Here is a 22,787-nt window from a genome sequence, read left to right on the forward strand (position 1 = left end):
AATAACCTTTAACTACAAGCCTAGCTTTGTTTCGAACAGCATTGCCATCTTTATCAGTTTTATTTTTAAAGATTCATTTTAAACCCACAATCGAAACATCTTTTGGTTTAGGAATTAAACGCCAAACTTTGTTTCGTTCAAACTCGGAAAGTTCAGATTGCATGGAAACAACCCAATCAGGATGTTCCATAGCAGCCTTGACTGATTTTGGTTCAATTTTTGAAATAAAAACATTGAACATGCAAAATTCCTGATTTACATTAAGTACATCATTCTTTGCACGTAACTGAGCTCTTGTTAGCACTCCTTCATTTGGATTTCCTAAAACTTGTTCTTTAGGATGACTTTTAACCCATCTATCCATTGGAGGATATGAAGGATCAAAGTCCAATGATGCATCTTCGAACATTTCTTCAGTTTCAGATCCTTCACCTGCATTCAAAAAATTATCATTAATATCAAGAAAAACATCAGTTTGATCATTCGAAACATTTGTATTATTTTTCAACTTGCTCCCCCTCAAAAATTGGATTAATATTTTGATGCTCCCCCTCAACATCAACATCCATTCTTTTTCTCTCCCCCTCGAAAGGATGCACCCCCTCAACTCGATCATTCGTCTTTTCTGGAAAACTTTCGTTATTCATGAAAGAATTGGTTGATGACAACAAATCATTGTTATCCTATGTAAGAGTGGAATCATCAGAATGTTTCGACGCTTCAGGCACACGGTTATCATCAGCATTAACTTTGGCATCGATGGCACGATCTGGAACACCAAAAATCAAATCATAATCAAAATCTAACGAATTCAAAGATTGAGATTCATTATTTGATTCATTCATAATGGGTTGGTGTTCAAAGATTTTATCAACTTGTTTAACATAATAATCATCAAAAGTGAGATTGAATGTTTCTTTGATTTTTCTTGTTCGTTTGTTTAACACCCTGTAAGCAACCGAATTGTGCGAATATATCCCTTCGTTAGCTTTTGGTTGAAACTTCGAAAGAGGATCCTTGAGATTCATGATAAAGCACCTGCAACCAAAAACATGGAAAAATTTAACATTTGGTTTACGGTTGTTGATAATTTCATAAGGAGTGATGTTAAAACGACGATGAATAAAGGATCGATTTTGAGTAAAACATGCAGTAGACAATTCTTCAGCCCATAAGTATTGAGGAAGATTCGTATATGTGAGCATTGTTCGTGCAGATTCACAAAGTGAACGATTTCGTCTTTCTACAACACCATTCTGTTGAGGAGTGTAAGGTGAAGAGAAATTATGGAAAATTCCTTTGTCTGTTAAAAATAAATCAACAACTGAGTTCTTAAATTCAGAGCCATTGTGACTCTTTATCTTTCGAACCTTTTTCTTCAAGCTTAGTTCAATGTGTTTGATGAAGTCGATCATTGTTAGAGCAGTTTCGGACTTGAGTCGTAGAAAATATACCCATGTAAATCTTGAAAAATCATCAACAATGACTAATATGTATCTTTTTGTTGAGAGTCTCAACAGTTGAGGGTACACATAAATCAATGTGAAGTAATTCAAGAGGCTCAACAATCTTCGAATCAATCATAACAGGATGACCTTGTTTGTGCTGCTTCCCTTGTTCGCAAGCTGCACACAAACTATCATTATCAAATTTTAACACAGGTAAACCTCTTACCACTTGTACCATCAATTTATTTAAATTTCGAAAATTCAAATGTGACAAACGTCGATGCCAAAGCCAGCTAATGTCATACGAAGCTTTTGAAAGTAAGCAAACTGAGGGAATCCCAACAATTGGATTGATGTCAAGAGTAAACATGTCTCCTTTTCATTTGGATTTGAGTAAGACTTCCTTTGTTTCAATGTTCGAAATTACACTGCCTTCTTTTTTAAACACCACTTGATTGCCAGTGCCCACAACTAGTTGCGAAACACTTATCAAGTTATGTTGAAGACCTTCGACATATGCAACTCTGTTAACTGTGAAATTTCCATTTCCACGTACATGGCATTTGTTGTTGTTGCCAAATTTGACTACTCCAGCATTTTCCAAAGTCCTATAATCATGAAGATTCTCCTTTCGTCCAGTCATGTGACGTGAGCAACCACTGTTAATGTACCATTTGCCATCATATTGCTCATCACTCATGACCTACAATTAATGAAAGAATTTAGGTCCCCAAGGCTGTTTGGGTCCTTGGTGATTAGTTTGAAAGATAATGTGAAATGAAGATCCTTTGATCCATTTACGAACTTTAGATTTGAGACTATCAAGTAAGTCAACTTCGTACCGTAGTTGGAGGAAATAGCTTAATTGGTAGAGCATAGCCTTGCCAAGGCTGAGGTTGAGGGTTCAAGTCCCTCCTTCTGCTCCTAGCTTCGTCGTTTAGTGGTAATGAGTGTGCGCCCCTTTAGAGATAGGGGTGAGCAGCAAGCAGCCCCTTGTATAGGGTTCCAAACCTATCTTCCTAATAAGAAGAAGGGGCAAGACAAAACCTAGTCCTAACAAGTTGTTGGCTTTTCATCGGCCCTTGCGCGCTAGCCTTTTCCCTTACTAGTAAGGGGCTGCTAGTTGTAGCGCGCATTGTACTAGTGAATAGGAAAAGCGAATTGAGAATACTAATGACGGATGGAGGTTGAGGATAGAACATGTTCGGTCCCTCGCCCTTATCTCCTTCGCCGGAGACTTCAAATGATGGGAATCCTATTGAGAAAGAAGAGGTATAAGCATCGCCTCTCGATCCAATCCGTCTTCCCTAGCCTCCCCAAAACACTCTTGATACGAAAAAGACCTCCCGCCATAGAGAAGAGATCTCAAGTCTGGGTCCCCTCGATCACCCTCCCTTGAACCTGAACTGGTCGAGAGAGATGAACCCGCACCACATTTTATAACCTTCGAACCGAAAGCCCCAACTAGAGATGGAATTCCAGAACCTAAACCACTCCGTTGAGAGCTCCGTGACTCGTTCAAGGGAAGGTCCACCAATGATTGCCATTCTCCTCCTATCTGTCTCTTGATCCCTCATTCCACTAATCCGTTGTTACTTTACTGATTCATTCAAGGCATAGACTCCCTCTTTGTCTTATTAGCGCAGGTGTTCGTCAACGATGAAAGCCGCTTAAGACTCGAAGAAAGAGGGCTAGGCCCCCGGGAGGGCTTTCAGGGACTGGGTAGGGTGGATTATAGAGCTAGGGGCTAAGGTTTATCCATTGGGATTGGGCATGGACGAACCTCGACTGGGCCAGCATTGATGAAAAATGACAAAAGAAAAACTTCTCCCATCGCATCATTAACCGGTGTAGGATTAAAGATTAGGTTGAATCCTAGTTAAAGGCACGGAAAAGTAAGTATTCGTAGGTATAAAATCTTCATTGACTTTTTCCTTTTTCTTCGCAGTTTGTTTCTCAATAACCTTTGCCTTTGGAAGAGTTTTCCATTGTTTGACAGAAATATTTGACTCTTGTGAAGATGAACTTCCTTTCGATGATTCATTCAAATACTTCTCATACTCCTCCTTGATCATTTCTTGAGAAAATTTCAAAGATTGAAATTTCTTTCCTTTACCTTCCAACCAATGATTGATATTCTTCACATTTGTTTTCCCTTTAAGAAATGAAGAATTAACTGATTGTTTTGAAGGTGGATTTGGAAAAGGAGTTTGATTAGGCTTGTAAGATTCGAATTTTCGTCCATGAACATGTAGTTTCTCATAGTGTATTGTTGGTTTTCGTGTAGTAACATGAGGAGTATAATGATTTTGATAACCAACATTATTTCTTTGAAAACCCTTTTGAGAGTTCAAGAATTGATTTGGATGTGACACTTGATGATAATTCTTTTGTTCGTTTGAATGAAAATTATTTCCTGAAAACATTTGATCGGATGAATTCATATGTAAACTCTTTGATTGTTTATTTTGCACATCATTCTCATGATAAGAAGTTTGAACATTAGAATTTGAAGTTGATTTTGAAACATGCTCCTTGTTTATAAAAGCATCTTTTTGAGATGTTTGAAAAGACGAATTCTTTGAAGATTTTGTGAGATTTGGCTTATTTACTGGTTTCTTTTCGAAATAAGTCTGAACACAATTAGACACTTTCTTTTCAGAATATTTGTTAAGCAAAACATTTTGTTTCTTTCGTGACTCAATGTTATGCCAAAAAAATTTGTTTCGAGATTGTCTTTTTGAAATTTGGCTTTCTTTTGAAACCTTGTCAACTTGATCTTTAAAAGCTTGAGAATTGATTTTGACATTTTGAGAAACAACTTTACCCTGCTTTGAAACTTTGTTTGATTTTTCAGATTTTTCAATCCAAACTTGTTTTGATTTTTCAGTAACTTTGACATTTGTTGGTTTTTCAACTTGAGTTTTGTCAGTTTAACAGTCCAGTTTCGACTTGGTTTTTGACGTTGAAAGGTGTAAGAATTTTTGGTAAGGTTTTTTTCAACAGTACTTTCATTCGAAAAGAATCCTTCCTTTGAAGCTTTCTTTTTCCTCTTCAACCAGTTTGTTTATTTCGGGTTTAACACTTTCTCCATTACCCTTTGTAACAAAAACTTGGTTTGGAATAACGACATCATCCGAACATTTGAAGTTTGGATAAATCACATAATTGGGTTCAAGATAGTGAGAACCTTTTTCTTTCACGACTTTGTCGAATTCATTTGTCTGTTCATACACTTGATCTTCAACTATGCGAGGTATGATATTTTCTTTCGAAATTTTTAGGAACATTCGTCTTAGTTGACATTTCTTCATCATCATCACTATATGTTTGGCTATTTTCGACAGTTACATGGTCATGATCAACAACTTTCGAAGTTGAAGGTTGATCATTGTCAGTTTTAACCTCATAATCCTTACATTTTTCTTTGCCTTTCGCCATTGAAGTGACATTAATGATAGACAACTGAGAACAATCAATAAATTCATCCTCTTCAATTTCACTAATATTGTCAGAATCATCTTCAATATCAGCATAATTGTTTTGAAGACCAATTTTCGAATTCTCAGTTCTTTTCAAAATCTTAATTTGTTCGTCTTTGGTCAAGGTGTCATTTACAATATCAACTAATTCATTAGCATTCAAACATTCATCAATTTTTACTATTCCATATGCATATCTATTATCTGGAACTTTATCAAAATTAGCAATTGTTTGTTCACAATCATAGGAAATATAATCAATTCTATCCCTTTCGTATGCTAAAAAGGGCAAGAGTTTCCTATGTTGTTCTTTGCTAATGTCCGAAGAATGATGCAAAGCTGTCAATTTTCCATACAATCATTTTGCAGAGTTACAATAGATATTTCGTTGTTTTAGCAAAAGTTTAACATCTGCATTAAGACTGTCCCTATCACACATCAAGTTTTTGATTTGCATATCTAAGTATTCGATTTTTATTTTCTTCGAATCTAGCACCTTCTGGATTTCTAAAAGTTGAGTACTTGACTTCTTAGCCTCATTACTAGCAGAATTAAGTAAATCATTAGCATAAGTAACGACTGCATCAAACTCAGACAAAATCAAATCATATGCACTTGAAGGAATATTAGAATATTGTAAGAGAGAACGTACCTGAGAAGTTATTGGAGATTTATGCAAAGATGTGGTTACAAAGCACTTCCTGGTTATCTTTTCTTCCTTTCCTTCCTCATACTCAGCAAACATCGCCTCGTGTGTAGGGTGGCGCATCTCTTGATCGTCCGAACCTGATGACCAAATTTGATATGTGTCATCTTCTTCGTCTATTCCCTTGGCCACCAATGACAAACCCTTTGCTTTCGCACGAACTTCTTCCAACCTTTCCACGTAATATGCTTCATCTTTCACTTTGTTCTTTTTCTCATCACGCTTACGAAGCATGCAATCAGAGGCCATATTATTTGCGCCATGACAATAATGACAATCAAATCCAACATCGCCTTTAAGCTTTTTCTCTTTCTTTTCCTCTTTTTCACGAACTTCCTTCTTTTCTTCCTTTTTCTCATCACTTCCAGTTTTACCAACAACACTTCCTTTCACCTCACTGTTTTTCGTCCTTGCATTGAATGGCTTCTTAAAGAATTTCTTTACTCGGTTATTGGAGTAAAATGCAACAGCCTCATCATCCGAACCTTCCTTCTCAGTAGCTTCACTCTCTGCTTCCCTTCCAGTTACTTTGGAAACTAAAGCTAGCGGACCTCCCAGACTTCGCTTCGTTTCTTCCTCAATTTCATGAACTTTGGATTCATGAGTTTTCAACAGATTGTGCAAGTCATTCAAAGAAAAGTTATCAAAACTTTGTTGAGTCTTTACCATTAAGATCACATTTCGCCATTCCTTGCGAAGTCCCATAATAAACGCCAGATTGAACTCCATAGTTGACCTGGTGATTCCATATCGATTGCACTTGTAAATTAGCTCATTCAGACGATCGCAGTACAATTCGATAGATTCACCATCTTTTTGTTTGAATTCTCCTAATTCAACCAGACAATTTTTCACTGAATTGATTTTTGTCTCTTCATTCCCTTGAAACTTCTCCTTCAAAGTATTCCACATATATTTAGCAGTTTTACAACAACGAACGTAATTATAAACGACAGGAGGTAGAGCACCTCTGAGTTCTCTCATGCATTTCTTTTCATTCTTCACCAATTTTTCAACAATCTCTTGAACATTTTGATTATTGGAAGAAGTTCCAATATTCTGAACAGCAGGAGGTGGATGAACATCACCGGTAATACACTTCCATAACTCTTCATCGATTCCATTCAAGTAATATTTCATCCGATCTGCCCACTGATCATAATACTCGGGTATCAGCATCAGAATTTTAGTCGATGAACCAAGGAGATGAGAATAGGACGTCATCGTGTTCATGTTGAAGTTCGCCATTAACATACGGACAGAATTTGAGAAAACCTTGAATTTGAACAAAATTAACCAGATAAAACTCTTGATAATCACAAATAGAACACTCGAATTAGCAACTAGAACGCAGAATCGACTCACAACAGTAGATCTAGAATGAATTTCTGATGCAAAAGAGCGGAAAATTGAAATCTGGAACGAGACTCAAAACTTTTGCGAAAATTCAGAAAAAACAGATCAAATATGTATGAATCTTGCTCTGATACCAAATGTAGTTACAATTAAATTGAGATTGAATATCAAATCAGAGTAATGGACGATTGATGAACACAAGAACTAAATATAATCTTTTTGGCTCAAATTAGCTTTCAACGAGTACAGAGAGTTTTAGACAAGATTACACGAATGAGCAAAAAGCGAAGTTCTTATCTACTCTAGTACACTTCCCTGTTTATAGGAAAGATGAAAGCGAACAAAAAAATTACAAGGGGCTATTACACTAGACTTCGTACATTAAGATGCCCTTGTAATAAACTTACAAACTAACGAAGCTATCTAAAATATTCGACACCTCACAACAAAATTGACCTCTACAATAACATGCAATGGGGACATTGCATAAATTAAGTGTGGGGTAGGGGGTTGGTTACATTAGTTAAATTAGAATCCTAGGTTTAATTTTAAAAAATTTTGCATAAAAATTGCTAGGATTAATTTAGAAATTTATGGTAAAAGCAATTAGGATTCCATGCTAGTATTGTGTTTGATGATTCTATGATGACCTAAATGTTTAGTTGAGCCTATATACGTTCTAGTGCATTTGTGGCCCCCTTTATTCTAGTGAAATCATGGGACAAAAACACAACCTCGCTTAGTTTGAGGGACGCAACATGTTTAGCATTGTGTACCAGAATTGTATCCAGGAAAGCTTAAGTAGTCATTGCACATAAGACTAATGCCTTTAATCAATAAAGGATGAAGTTAAATCCCCTTGTGTAAGCATATGTTTTTCTAGGTTTTAGTTTGAGTGAAAAAAAAAAGTGCGGTTGAAAAAAAAAAGAGTGATGAAATGTTGAAAGAATCTACAAAGCTATGAGGACAAAAAAGAAATATCATGAAGAAAAGCTGCAAATTATTGAAGATTCAAGCCAAAAAGTTATCAAGTTATCAAGTCTTTTAGTTTATTGTAAATTTTCTTTTCTAGGTTATTTTACCATACGTGTGCTTGGGGATTTAACCAAAAATGACTTGAGGTTAAGAAAGTTTTATGCGGATGGATTCAGAGGGATGCATAAAATGAGCATTGTTCAGAAAAAGTGGGTGAGTGTTTATGAGGATTGTTAGTATTTAGAATTAGGGGGATCCTTAGGAAAAAATTTAGACACAAATGCATGCGTTGCGGTCTTGGCATAATAGTTGGGTTTGATTGGGATTATCTTATGTGATTCTAGTGTGCTAAAATTCAGTTTTTCTTGGGGGCAAGCAAAAGTCAAGTGTGGGGTATTTTGATATGTGCATATTTAGTCATATAATTAATATAATATCTTAATACTTTTTGTTGTTTTTGTCTCAATTTATGAACAAAAGGTGCTTAATTATGTTTAAATTTCATTTTCAGCCTTGAAGACATGCTTTGATGAAAAAGGAAGCGGATTGAGCAATTAGAAGCTTGGAACTTGGAAATTGAAGAAAGAAGTCAATAATGAATAAGAACTCGACAAGTTGGTCCATCAACTCGACGAGTTGCTTAGAAGATTCCCGATACAAGAGTGCCTTGCCGTACACGCATTTTAAGTAAGAAACTCGGCGAGTTTGTCCATAAAACTCGACGAGTTGGTGTTAATTTTTGGAATATATATAAAAATAGTTTCTCATTCGAACCCTAACTTTTGCTGGAGGCTTTGGACGACTTTTGATGGCTAGAGAGGTTTTGAGAAGCTTTAGTTTTCGAATTTCAACTAGAGGCTTTGGAATTGAAGAGATCAAAGGCATAAAACTTCTACTTTTCTCTTAATCTTTGTTTTGAATCATGTTTATAACATTAGATTTCGATTTTATGATGTTATTTGCTGTAGATATGAGCTAAAAACTTCATACTTCTGTTTAGAGTAGAGAAACTTATGAATATGGTTTGATTGAGTGGCTTGGATTAATTAGATTTGGTTATTTGTCTTGTCAAGCTTGTTAAAAGATCCTTGCATGTTAATGATAAGTATTTTCTGTTAATAACTAAGTAATTGAGTTGCATGAACATCATCTTGATTGCTTGAATCTTATAGTTTTGTGAAAACAAGATTGTATGCCTAGTATTAGTGAACATGAACCTAGGGTTAACTACAAAATAAGTAAGTTAATGTGTGAGCATATGTGATAACTAACCTCGTATAAGTTAGTTGAACCAACCAATTTGATTAACTATATTACAAGTCTTGCTTGATTTGAACTGAACACTAGGAAACCTGTTAGTTTAATCAACTGACCATTATTTGAATTAACTTGTTTGCTAAAGGATTAGTAATAGTGAACATGAACCTAATCACATTAGAAATCGGTAACCAATGACATATTAAGCCATTGCACTTGCCACGAAATCAACCATAGGAATAAGTGAATCGAATCTAAACGGAAGTCTATTTAATTTGATTGAATCTAGTCGTCTTTTGTTCCTCTTTAGTTATTAATTGCCTTTTTGCTAAAGTATTTAAGAAGTTACTTAAGTTTCTAGTCTTGTAAAACTAGAGAAATCCCTATTTTAATTAATTGCTTTAATTAGACAACATTAGTATTAATTTTAATTATTATCGTTCCCTGTGTTCGATACCCTACTTGCTTAAACTAAACTGATGTCGATAGGTACACTGCCTACGTGTGTTTGTTTTGAATTGAGTTTGCTAGGATTAAAACTAGTATACTTCACACACATCAGAGGGTCTGTGCAAAATAATAAATGAGAGGTTTTGATAGGGTTGTGTGAAACAGTGGCTATGATAGGTTAGAGAGAGAGAGCGAGAGAGAGTCGTGTGAGATAATAAGCCTTGTCTGTCGTGTCTATCTCAAGTAGTTTTGTACTTTCGTGCAAAACCCAAGTACTTTTGTACTGTCGTGTTAAACCCAAGTACTTTTGTACTGCCATGCTAAACCCAAGTACTTTTGTATAGTCATACTAAACCCAAGTACTTTGTACTGTCGTTCTAAACCCAAGTACTTCTATACTGTCGTGCTAAACCCAAGTACTTTGTACTGCCGTGCCTGCTGTGAGTATACAAAAAGTACTAATGTGTTGTCGTGTTGTCGCGAGTACTATCATATTGTCGTGCCTAATTACCTATGAATTATAGTTGTCCGCTGATCCTCTAGGAAAGATCCCTCAAGATCATCATAATCGGATTAGTAAGTGAGAGTGATGGGAAATGGGGTAATTGGGTTATTTGAATGCTGATGGTTACATAATTAAAAATTATAATATCGTAGGTTGAAAACCCTATGTTTCCCAACCTGGCCCACTCAGTTGATTTTATCACAGGTAATTACAAGTTTCCCAATCTGGACCACTCAGTTGATTGTATCACGGGTAATTACATATATGATGATATATGTATCTGATAAGAGATTCAAGGAGACGTAGACCATTAGTATAAAGAGATGTTGTAAGTCTTCGTTTATGCTTATGTTTCTTGTATCGACGGTGAAATCCCGAGTTTTTAATAAATCAATGAAAATCATTTCCTTTAGGAATATTTTATGGGACAAATTCCGCATTTGTAATTAAAAACTCTGATTTTAAAATAAGCATAAAATGGTCTATTGTGGCCATTAAAATGGGGATGTCACAGATGATATCAGAGCATTAGTTTAAGCGATCTAGGAGTAAGGATTTATTTCTAGACTTAAACTTAGAATGCTAAGTGACGATCGTGAGATCAGTATCTAGTATATTTTAGGTAGTACACCTGAATAGACACGAACACTAACTTACTTTAGGATAGATGTCTAATTTGCTTTTATGTGCTAAATGACTTACACATGCTATAGCTATAATCTGCCTTAGGATGCTATATGATGTCTTTAGATGCTTTAGGATGTTCAGATATATGGTCTATTGCCGACCAGATCTAGAAATTTTATGTGTTCAATATTTCTAAACGTTTAATTACGGTATTAATACTGGCATATAACTTTTTGGAGTGATATGGAGATTTATACGTCTATCTTTCCTATCTATATTCTCGTCACTATACATGTAATGCCTGCTTTGGAATATACAACGTCATGATGAGGACACATAGTGGACTAGGAAATGATAACAAGAGTTTTCAACTTGAGCCTCGAGCAGTTGAGCGTGCACCTGAAGTAGTACCGATAGTTAAACCTGTCACAATGGAAATGCTTAGAGCTCTGTTAGCCGAGCAAAGAGAGGAAAAAAGGCAGCTGATCCGGGAAAATGGAAGAGAACCCATGGTGCTTGTTGACCTGCCCGAACTGAATGAAGGTCAGTCAGAGGAAGGGAACTATAGCAGGACCATGAGTTAAGAAGAACCTCAAGTATTTAGGAGGAACAACTTGGATGAAGGAGCTGCTAGGAACAAATGTAAGTATAAGGACTTCATGACCTATAAGCCCTCATCCTTCACCAGAAAAGAAGACTCGGTGGGAGTTATGGACTGGATTTCGGAGTTGGAGAAAAATTTCATCACTTGTGGTTGCACAGGAAGGTTGCAAACCACCTACACGGTGAGACAGTTTAAGGGCTTAGATATTCGATGGTGAAACACATTAGGAAAGATAATAAGCCCAAATAAGCCATTGCAACTGACATGGACAGAGTTCTTGGTGCATTTCAAGCGGAAGAATTTTTCTGCTCAAAACATACTAGAACTGGAGAACCAATTCCTGAACTTGAATAAGGGGAGTTTGACTGTGGAGGAATACACCAATGCCTTCACCGACAAGATGGTGTTTGCTCTTTGCATTCTTCCGGATGAACTAGCCAAGATTGATAGGTACGCCAAAGGGCTACTTTGGGAGAACATTGTGTCGGTTAAGCGGGCACCTACCTTCAAAGCAACAGTATGGGCGACAAAGTCTGTGGAGGATATAATCAAGTAGAGAACCATCGACAAGACTAAAGTTGGTGAGAAAAGGAAGGAGAAGGACTCTCTAAGTTTGATAAGAAAAATAAAATCTCAACGTCTGACCCCAGCGACAAGAAGTATGGGGTAGTGATGAAGTCGAATGGTGCAATAAATGCAAGAGGAAGCTTATTGGGCAATGCAAGAGAGAAGTGACCTGTTACAGGTATGGAAGACCTGGTCACTATTCTGATGAGTGTCGGTATGAAGGAAGCGTGTGCTTCGAACGTAAGGAAGAAGGGCATGTCATGAAGGACTACCCAAAGAAGAAAGAAGTTGCAAATGTCCTGCATAAGCCAAAGACAAGGGTATATCATATGATCTTGGATGCATAAAAAGGTGAAGCCGATGACGCTTGAGGAAGGCAAGGGAGAAATTTGTATCTTATAATAGTATAAGATCGAGTAGCCCGATGTAATAGGCATGATCAATAATTATTCAAGTAGCAATATAATTTCCTAATTTATGTTATACATTGAGTTTATGTGTGGTTTCTTTTACAATAACTTATTGAACTGCAAGACAATACTTGGGACGAGTATGAATATGTGTGAAAGGTATTAGAGGCCTATACTACTGGAAGCATAGGACTCACACTTGAATCAAGGAAATTCACAAGGTTGCTAAAATCTAGTAGTTGAGCTATTTTGTTCATTTTCATCATTACCTTTGTTTCGGTGATGATTCATATTCCGACCCTAGTGGTCATATTAAATAAAGTCTGGCTAATCTAGGAGGAACATTCGGCATAGTATCCGACTTTAGTCAAAGATTGAAGTAGTAAAGGATTGATGTGGCCGATAGACAGATCGAGTCGTCAAGACTAAGTAGCCGGTAGCTAGGAAAGATACCTACAAAGATGTGGTAGTACCACATTAGAATATGAAGGAAGATACCTTCAAGAGTAGGCATTGGACTCTTAGGCTGCGTTTGTTGGGAAGAACTGAATGGGACAGAACAAGACTAAAACTTTTGGATGGTGTTTGGCATGACTAGAACAAGAACTAAAATGAACTTTGACTAAGTCAAATGGGACAACTCATTCAAAAAGTAGTCCTACCCAAATAGGTGGAACTAAGTGGAACACGTTCTTTTCTTTTCCCCAATTAACCCTACTTGGAATGCATTCCCGCCTTTTCTTCTTATCTACCGTCGCACTCTATCACGATTTTTCATCAGGGTCATCAGATTTTCATCGTCTCAAGGTACGTTTTTAATTAAACTTCATAATCTGCATATCTTTACTTACATGCTAAACGATTTGTTGATAATTTTTCTCGTTATTCACTTACCTGCATGTATTAGCTTCTGATTTTTTTTTTAATTTCTCTTTATTCACTTACCTGCAAAAAAATCCATTACACTGTTGATTACGTTGTGATTTATGTTCATTGAATTCATGCGTTCACTTTTCTAAACTTATAACGAGAGAGAGGGAAAATGAGGGAAATATTTGCTTGTGTAGTTAATGTTAATTTATATAAACAAGAAAAGACCCTTGATTTTTTGGTTTTTCTCTCATTATAATCGTGACAGAGAACTTGTGGTTGAAAAATTATGTCCAATTTTCAATTCGTTGTTTACAAGTGATATTCTGGAAAAAGCAATACTACATTGTTATCAAGATCACCCTCTATTTCTCCGCCCTCTTAATTGTTTAACCCTCTGATGCACTATGTTGTCCTCTCTCTCTCTCACCATCATCTTAAATAAATATTACATAGGGAGTGCATAAGAGATGCCATAGGATTGCACAATTCGGACGCAATTGCCCTTGAGTTTTTGTCCATGCCCTGTTTATGATAGAAATGCTTGCTGGTTCTGGAGGAGCTTGATTAAGCATATTGTTCCTACCTAGTTTGGTACCTGATGATTTTATATTGTTATTGCCCAATTCATGTTTTAGATACTCAATTTCCAATGAAAATGATCCTGAGTTTTTGTATGTGTACCTGAGTTTTTTGAACTTGTTAATTGGAAGAGTTGATTCATTTTTTATTAGCTTTTTTATCTCTTAATTTCTTTTAATATAATTTATTTCGATTATTTGGCATTAAAACTTGTTTTAATATGAGAATTTTAAATATATTTTTTTAATTAAAATGTTAATTTTGAAGTAATGTATGTTAAATAGAGTTATTATTAATATTTTTTGCAAAAGGATAATAGGGTCATTTTTACATCTATTTCTGTCCAGTTCTATTGCTACCAAACAGTTTCATACAACTTGTTATGTTCTGTTCTAGCCTTACCAAACGTTATACAAATTATCTGTCATGTCCAGTCCAGTCCTGTTCTATCCAATGCAATCCAGTTCTGTTCCACGTAATCCATCTACCAAACGGTACCTTAGAAACAAGAGTCTAAGCAACCGGATGACATGGGAGTTACAATTACCACCTAGGATGGAAGGGTAACGTGCAGAGTCGGTATACAAGCGATGTTTTGTTGATGATTTCGGGACGTAATCATCCTAACGGGGAGATAATTGTAACACCCGTATATTCGGGCTAGGCAATAAATTTATTATAAGCCATAATAATGACTTTTGAATAAGAAATTGTTTAGGATAAATAATCTTAAGCGATTTATAGTATATGTCGTAAATAGTTAGTTGGAGATATGTTATTTATTAGCCCTAGTGATCTAAACGAAAAGTGGCCAACGTCGTGTTTAATTGGCTTAAAACGTTATATATATCAACATATGATAAAAATATAAAGTTGCTTATTAAGATGAATAGTAAAAATCAAACAAATCGTCCGTATTTCGTTAAAATTAGTGCGCCGAAATATATATATTATTATATATTTGGAAAGTACGCGTAATTTTGATCCTAAAAATATAAGTTTCGTAAAAATCCGAATTCATATGAAGGAGATAAGAATTTTATGAAATATATAAAAATCAGCCGCATAGTTAAAAACTATTAAGGTCAAACGGTACGGAGAGCATGGCTGACTTTTGGGAAAAGTAACCAAAAGGAAAATCGTAGTACTCATTAAGGTAGGAAATTTGGTAAGAGGAACACCAAAATCGGAGCCCGTACGAGAGAGTTATGATTTTTGAAAAATCATTAAATCTTATAAAAACAAGGGATAAAAATAAAAGCAAAATTAGTTGATATAGTGTAAAGGAAAGTTTTAGATCTCGCCGAGAGCTTTCCGGGAATATAAAAAACGTCGAAAACAGAGTCTGTATAAGGAAGTTATGGAATTTACAAAATCTGCGATTTGCGCCCCGTGCAGTGCGTGCTAGGTGCGCGCCACATGCTTCTAGAAGGTGAAAATGTGGACCACGAAGTGCCCGACACGTGGCACATAGTGGCTGGAGAGATGTAGGCTTGATATGCGCGTCGTGCACCCTTTTTGCACGCCGCGCACCCCAAAAATCGCCTATAAAAGGGCAGCAACCCTCATTCTCTTCTTCCACACCTCTTCTATCATTCTCTCTCAATTATCCCTCCCATAAACCTATTTTTCTTTCGTTTCTAGCCCGAGACGAAGCCCCGCGACACCCCAGAGTACTCGTTCGAGTAGTATCCTACAAGTATGAGACCCTAAGTAAGAGTTCTGCCCACTAGGACCCTAGTTCTCATCCATAATCTGTCACGTCAAAGGAAAGGTCGGTTGCTAGAAGAGACGCTCTGCTCGAATTTCGAGTCATCACTTTAACAAGTGAGTGCATAGTTACTTTCAAGCTTACACATAAATATAAGTATTCTAAATGCTTAACTGCTATGTGCGCTATCTTTACTGTGTTTAATGTAGTTGTATAAATATGATTACTACTTGATTTATTGGTATGTTTAACATACTTAATAATATGACTGGGTAGTGAGGGGCTGAGCAAAATAATAAATGAGAGGTTGTGATAGGGTTATGTGAAATAGTAGATGAGATAGGTTAGAGAGAGAGAACTGTGTGAGATAATAAGTCGTATCTGTCGTGTCTATCTCAAGTACTTTTGTACTGTCGTGCTAAACCCAAGTACTTTTGTACTGCCATGCTAAACCAAAGTACTTTTGTATTTCTGTGCTAAACCCAAGTGCTTTTGTACTGCTGTGCTAAACCCAAGTACTTTGTACAGTCGTGCCTGTTGTGACTATAAAAAAAGTACTAATGTTCTTTCGTGTTGTCGCGAGTACTATCATACCGTCATACCTAATCACCTAGGAACTATAGTTTCCCGCTGATCCTCTAGGATAGATCCCTCCAGATCATCATAATCGGATTACTAAGTGAGAGTGATGGGAAATGGGGTAATTGGATTATTTGAATGCTGATGGTTATATAATTAAAAATTATAATATCTTGGGTTGAAAACCCTATGTATCTCAGCAGGTATCCCAGCCTGACTCACTCAGTTGATTGTATCACAGGTAATGACATATATGATGATATATGTATCCGATAAGAGATTCAAGGAGACGTAGACCATTAGTATAAAGAGATAGTGTAGGTCTTCGTTTATGCTTATGTTTCTTGTATCGACAATGACATCCCGAGTTTTTAATAAATCAATGAAAAACATTGTAACACTTAAATCCTTGTATGTTCTTATTTTGCCCTGGTTATAAAAAGATTTACATTTTGGTCCTTGAGCAGTACGCTTAGTGTACAAGCTATAAAGCGAGTACGCGGGGCGTACCACTTGATACGCTTAGCGTACTCATGTGATGGTAGGACGGGACTCCGGGCACGTACGACGGGCGTACATCCTTGTACGTGGGGCGTATGTGCGAGATGTTGAAACCCTAATTTAGGGTGGTGTACCCTATATAAAGGACTTAAGTCCTCATGGTTGGCCTCCTTACCCCCTCCATTGCCACAAAAAACCTAAAATCGATCCTTAAGTCTCTTGGTGGTGTTCTTGAGCTAGTAAGAAGTTTGTGGTGCTTATTTTTGGTCTTTGTGAAGGAAGTGGAGAATCTTGAAGTTGTCTTGCTTGGTGGAAAGGCTTTGGATCCAGAATCATCTTCTTTTGTGCAAGCTTTCTAAGGTATCAAGTTTGAACCTTGACTTGTAGATGTTTAGATCTCTTCATATTGTGCTTTGTTATGCTTTTGGTCCCTTTTTGGGTTGATGAGAGAGTGAAGTCGTTTTAAGGGCTTGTTATTTCAGATCCGAGTTTGTATTGGACTCCTTGAGCGTAAAGGTGCAAGCTTTATGAGATAGTTGGTTACATGCATGCATTAAGTCACTTATTAAGTCCCTTTTTAAGCTTAAGAGCTTCATTTAGACATGCATGAACGTAAAGTTGGCAACTTCACGTGGTTTTAAAGGATTAAGGACTGAAAATGAAGTTTTTGCTAAATGGGTGAGTATGTTGGGCGTACAAGCAGGTACGTTTAGCGTACAAGCCCTCAAGCGAGTACGTTCTGTGTACGTGCTGAGTACGCCCCGCGTACTCAGTCAGGTGGGCTTCGCATTATTTGGGCTTTTCTTTGGGCTTAATGGCTTGGGGCCTTGTTGGGCTACCTGAATGAAAGAACTTGGATTAGGAAAAATTAGTGGGCCTTGTGGTAGGGTCCATGGAAGAATTTGTGCCCAATTTGGAAAATTGGGCCATATGTGGGCCTTGGATGGACATTTGATCTTTGGGCCTTTAGATTGAAAGTTTGGGTTTAAGTCTTGGACCAAAAATAGATAGGGGTAAAATGGTTTTATACCCTAACTATGGGTTGAGGGATATAGTTTTGACTCCAATGGTTAATTAGGTGTTTTTGGTTATTGATAGCTTGGGAATTTGTCGGACTAGCAACCAGGGATTTTAGTGTGATTCAGCAGTCAAGGTAAGTTTCCTCACCATGTTTAGCAAGTTAAATGCACCAATGTCGAACCATGATCTGTTTTGTTAGATTACTCGTTGTCTGTGTGACACTAGTATGTGTATGTGCTTGTGTGTTACTGGGAAGGGCCTGATGATTAGCCTGTATGCTATTATCTGTTATTAGATATGAACTGTATGTGGGTGGGGCCCGTTATACGAGTTAGGGTGGGGCCCGTTATACTCATTGGGTGGGGCCCGTTATGCGAGTTAGGGTGGGGCCTGTTATACGCTTTGGGAGACTCGTTATGTGTTTTATGTTCGATATGCGCTATCTTGGGGAACTCACTAAGCTTTGTGCTTACAGTTTTCATTTTATGTTTCAGGTACTTTCGGTTCCAAGGGGAAGAGCTCAGGATGACTGCATTACACACACCACATGGTTTCCGCTTTTGGGATACTACTCTGATTGATATGATGTTTGATACACTTATTTTCATTTGGGTTGTATGGATAATGTTTTGGAATACTGTTTTATTTAAATTAAAAATAAAATTTTTGGATCATATTTTTGGGACGTTTCAAACATTTCCTTCGGGAATATTTTATGGGACAAATTCCATGTTTGTAAATTAAAAACTATGATTTTAAAATAAGCATAAACTGGTCTTTTATGGCCGTGAAAATGGGGATGTCACACTTAATTCATGAAAACAGTTTGAAACATCACTTTTCCCATTTTAACCTGTGACTCCAAAATACAAACCGAGGGCTTGTATCACATAGTCAATATTATCAACATCTAATAGGGTCTAAACTTTATTCCCTTGAAGCCCAAGGCCTTTAGTTCATCCATTTTTTGTTAATAATCCCGAAATAAGAAACTTCTCAAAACAGGATGTTACAGTCCATGTTTTCGAGGTAAATATCGACAATATCTTTAGATTTTGTAGGTGATTTTTCTAACTCTGAAGTCAAGTTTGAGGTAAATTTCAATATCTCGAGTTGTCAAGAATTAGGGTGGAATTGATGGCTTGATTGATTTCAGGTAAATTGTTTCAGGGTTATACAAGTCTTGTTGCTCATTCAAATCTTGATCATACCCTAGCCTAAGTGTTCATAAATGATACCAGTAATAGTAAGTTACTAAAGAATATTATTTCCCTCCAAAAGAAATTAAAAGTTACCATTGTCATATTCTTTTTGACATGTTCTATTTTCTTTCTATTACACCATTGTTTAATGTTATGCTTGGTCAAATTAAATAAATGTTTTTAAGTGCAGTGCTATGATAAAAAGAAATGTCTATTTGCATTACATTGATCTCATATATTTTGATTCTTGTGTTATGTTTGATATTATTAAGACTTAGTATCTTGAAAATCTACTCAAACTACATTGCTATTTCTTATACTTAACCCATCTTTTTTGATATAGATATTAACTAATTTTTCTATTTTAGTAAAGGTTTGATAATTTGGATTGAAGATTGAATATGGTTGATTCACAATGCAGGGGGTTGTTGGATATCAACTAATTTTTCTATTTAACCCATCTTTTTTGATATACATTGATCTCATATATTTTGATTCTTGTGTTATGTTTGATATTATTAAGACTTAGTATCTTGAAAATCTACTCAAACTACATTGCTATTTCTTATACTTAACCCATCTTTTTTGATATAGATATTAACTAATTTTTCTATTTTAGTAAAGGTTTGATAATTTGGATTGAAGATTGAATATGGTTGATTCACAATGCAGGGGGTTGTTGGATATCAACTAATTTTTCTATTTAACCCATCTTTTTTGATATACATTGATCTCATATATTTTGATTCTTGTGTTATGTTTGATATTATTAAGACTTAGTATCTTGAAAATCTACTCAAACTACATTGCTATTTCTTATACTTAACCCATCTTTTTTGATATAGATATTAACTAATTTTTCTATTTTAGTAAAGGTTTGATAATTTGGATTGAAGATTGAATATGGTTGATTCACAATGCAGGGGGTTGTTGGATATCAACTAATTTTTCTATTTAACCCATCTTTTTTGATATACATAGAAAGGTTGGTTGAGGATAAAATACACTTGACGAGGTATTATCTAACTTAAGCCACTATATATTATTCTTTATACTATTGTTGACTGTAAGTCTAAAACTGTTCGTTTAATCTCAGCCCTTAAAACTCCTTTCAACTTTCAATCTGACCGTAATAACTCTGTATTTACGGTTAATCTGAGGCTTCTGCCCTTCTGTCTTCAGGTCGTCCCCATGATTCATCCTTCTTCTCTCCACGTTCACAGTCGTTCGGTTGTCTCCTTCCCCAACCATTCAATTGGTTTCCTTCAAGAACTGAAAATCGGTTTTATTGAAGAACTGCAATACATTATTGCTATAAATCAACCAGTTTTCGTTAACTGTACCGGATTCCTAGCTCCACAGAAAACACCTTTCTTCTCCACGTTCATAATTCTTCGTTCTTCTAAACCGTCTAAGTGGTTACCATAGGCGACTATATAATCTCAGGCAGACAACCAACCTTGCTTACTGAAAATTGAAGATTGATTGCAGGTAAGGGCTTGAACCCTAATTTTATTTCTTCATATTACGAGCTCTATCTCCTATTGCGCCTCCTATATCTCCATGGTGTTCATCAATGATCGACTTCTCTTTAGGTATTCCCTAATTCTAACTACTAATGCTTCTTTTTGGTCTAATATTTCCTCTATAGTTCATATACTTCCCATCGATTTCTCTCTTCACACCATTCGAATATCAACATTTCCCCTATCTTGACTTAAGTTCCAATTTTAGCTTCTGGCTTGGATAGAAATTCTTAAACGTTAATTGTTTTTTTTTAGATTGTTTTGATTTTTTAATTTAATAACTAATAGTTATCCATGATTTAGGTATCCTCATAAACTAATTTAATGTCGGTTTTTTGTCTATATAATTTGATTGGGGTTTTGACCTCCAAAGAATGTATTGAACCTAATGGAAAAGACTTTAATTTCATACAATCTTATTTATTAACTTGTGGAAGACAACATAGTGATGTTGATTTGATGTATTTTGGAATTTCTATGAACCTTCTTTTGTAATTGTTTACAGCAGCAGCTTCATCTCCTCCCTTCTTGCAAGTGGCAGCCACTGAGGAGGCAGTTGCTCCGCCTCTAAGAGTTGTCCAGATCTAAAGACTGGTACTGTGTTTCTATTCTCTTAATTGCATAATGACTGAGTTATGATTTACAATCAAGGGGTTTTGTATTTGTTTGAATTCTTTGAAAAGTTTGATGTTGTGGTTATCAATTGTTGCTTACTTGTTGCCAAAGTATATTCTCTTTCTTATTAATTGACTCTATCTTATTTGCATTCATAGGAACTAATCTTTTCTTAGTCACTGATACTACAGAAATCAGTGAATGAAAAATGCAAGAAGTTATCAAAATGAGTCGCCTTTCACAGTGTGGATTGTAGAGATTCTCATGGTGAAATATTTGTTGATTTGCAGAAGCATTCATATGCCAAGGTGATAATTTTGATTTTTAACTTCTTATTACTTCATAAAAACTCAAATGGTAATTATAAATCCTAAAAGTCTCTTCTATGATTAATGTTTTGTTTTTCCATTTGTAGAAAAAGATTGATGAAACAGTTGAATGCCAGTTGCAGTATCCGTCATTTGAGGTATGACCTAATCATGTCTTAAAATACACTTTTGCAGTGTCCAACAACTCATTGAAATTGTCACCCATATAGCTTCTACAACATCTAAATTCCCAAAAAAATGTGTTGTACTTTGCATAACAGGTAAAAAGATCACATATTTTATAAAAAAAATGATGGCTTTATGAATGTGTTTCACATTGGAACTTTACCTTTGCTCGGTCACAGGAATTTGTGAAAGAGTGGCTGATATTAAGACTCGAGCTCAAGCCATGAAATGTCAAACCACTTTCTCTGAGACCATGGGCGCAGGTTTTATCTTTCAAAGGGTAAGTAAGTGTATCAAGTTTGTGTTCTTCCAGTTCAATAATCTGACATTAAATCTATTTAATTGTTTATTTTTGTAGATGTTCAAGATAATGAAAGAGCACAAGAACCCTAAGGTTCTTAGTGAGGGTCTGTTGTGGATGGTGTCTGCAGTTGAATACTTTTGTGTTAGACATCTTAAATTAAAAGATTTAATTGACTTTTGCAAAGAGACCTGTTTACAATCAAGTGCAGCTGCTACTAGAAATGTCACCATTAAACTTATTGGTGCATTAAACAAATTTTTGTTGGTCCTAATATCAAAGCATTATTGTCAGATGTCAAGTCTGCCCTTCTTAGTACGATAGAGGCAGAGTGTCAAAAAATCCTTATGATGTTTGACCGTTTGACCATGTTTTCTATTTCTAGACACTTATTGTTTCTACCTTTTTTTATATAAAGTGTTAGGTATTTAATTATTATTTCCTTCAGGGGCGGCTGCAGTAAAGAAGACTGTCAAAGGGGAAAATGACTCTTGAGGGTAATTAACTTTTGCGTTTGTACTCATTTGGTCCCTTTCCTTTTTTTTGTATTCAATATACTATCGAACTTGTTGTTTGTGTTCACCATAACCCTTTTGACCGGCTTTTGACCTGTGATAGCCGATCAAAGGGTTATGGTGAACACAAACAACAAGTTCGATGGTATATTGAGTACAAAAAAAAGGAAAGGGACCAAATGAGAACGAACTCAACAGTTGGTTACCCTCCTGAATCATTTTCCCTTTACTCATTTACAGCAAATCCCACGTCATCTCCTACTGATATTAATGACTTTATGAGATTCATTCTTGCTTCTCTTCAAAACATAACCCACGAAAGAACATTATGCATACATGTACAACTTTGTAATGCCCTTGAATATTTATTAGGGGAATCTTGACTAAGCAAGCGCATTTGATGACTACATTTACATTTCCAATCAAATGATTTATCGTATCATGGATTCTAGACAAGTCTACAAACGAGTGGAATCACAAGTGC

Source organism: Lactuca virosa, chromosome 2 (assembly GCF_052849685.1).
Source record: "Lactuca virosa cultivar CGN04683 chromosome 2, Lactuca_virosa_CGN04683_v6, whole genome shotgun sequence".
NCBI classification, from domain to species: Eukaryota; Viridiplantae; Streptophyta; class Magnoliopsida; order Asterales; family Asteraceae; genus Lactuca; species Lactuca virosa.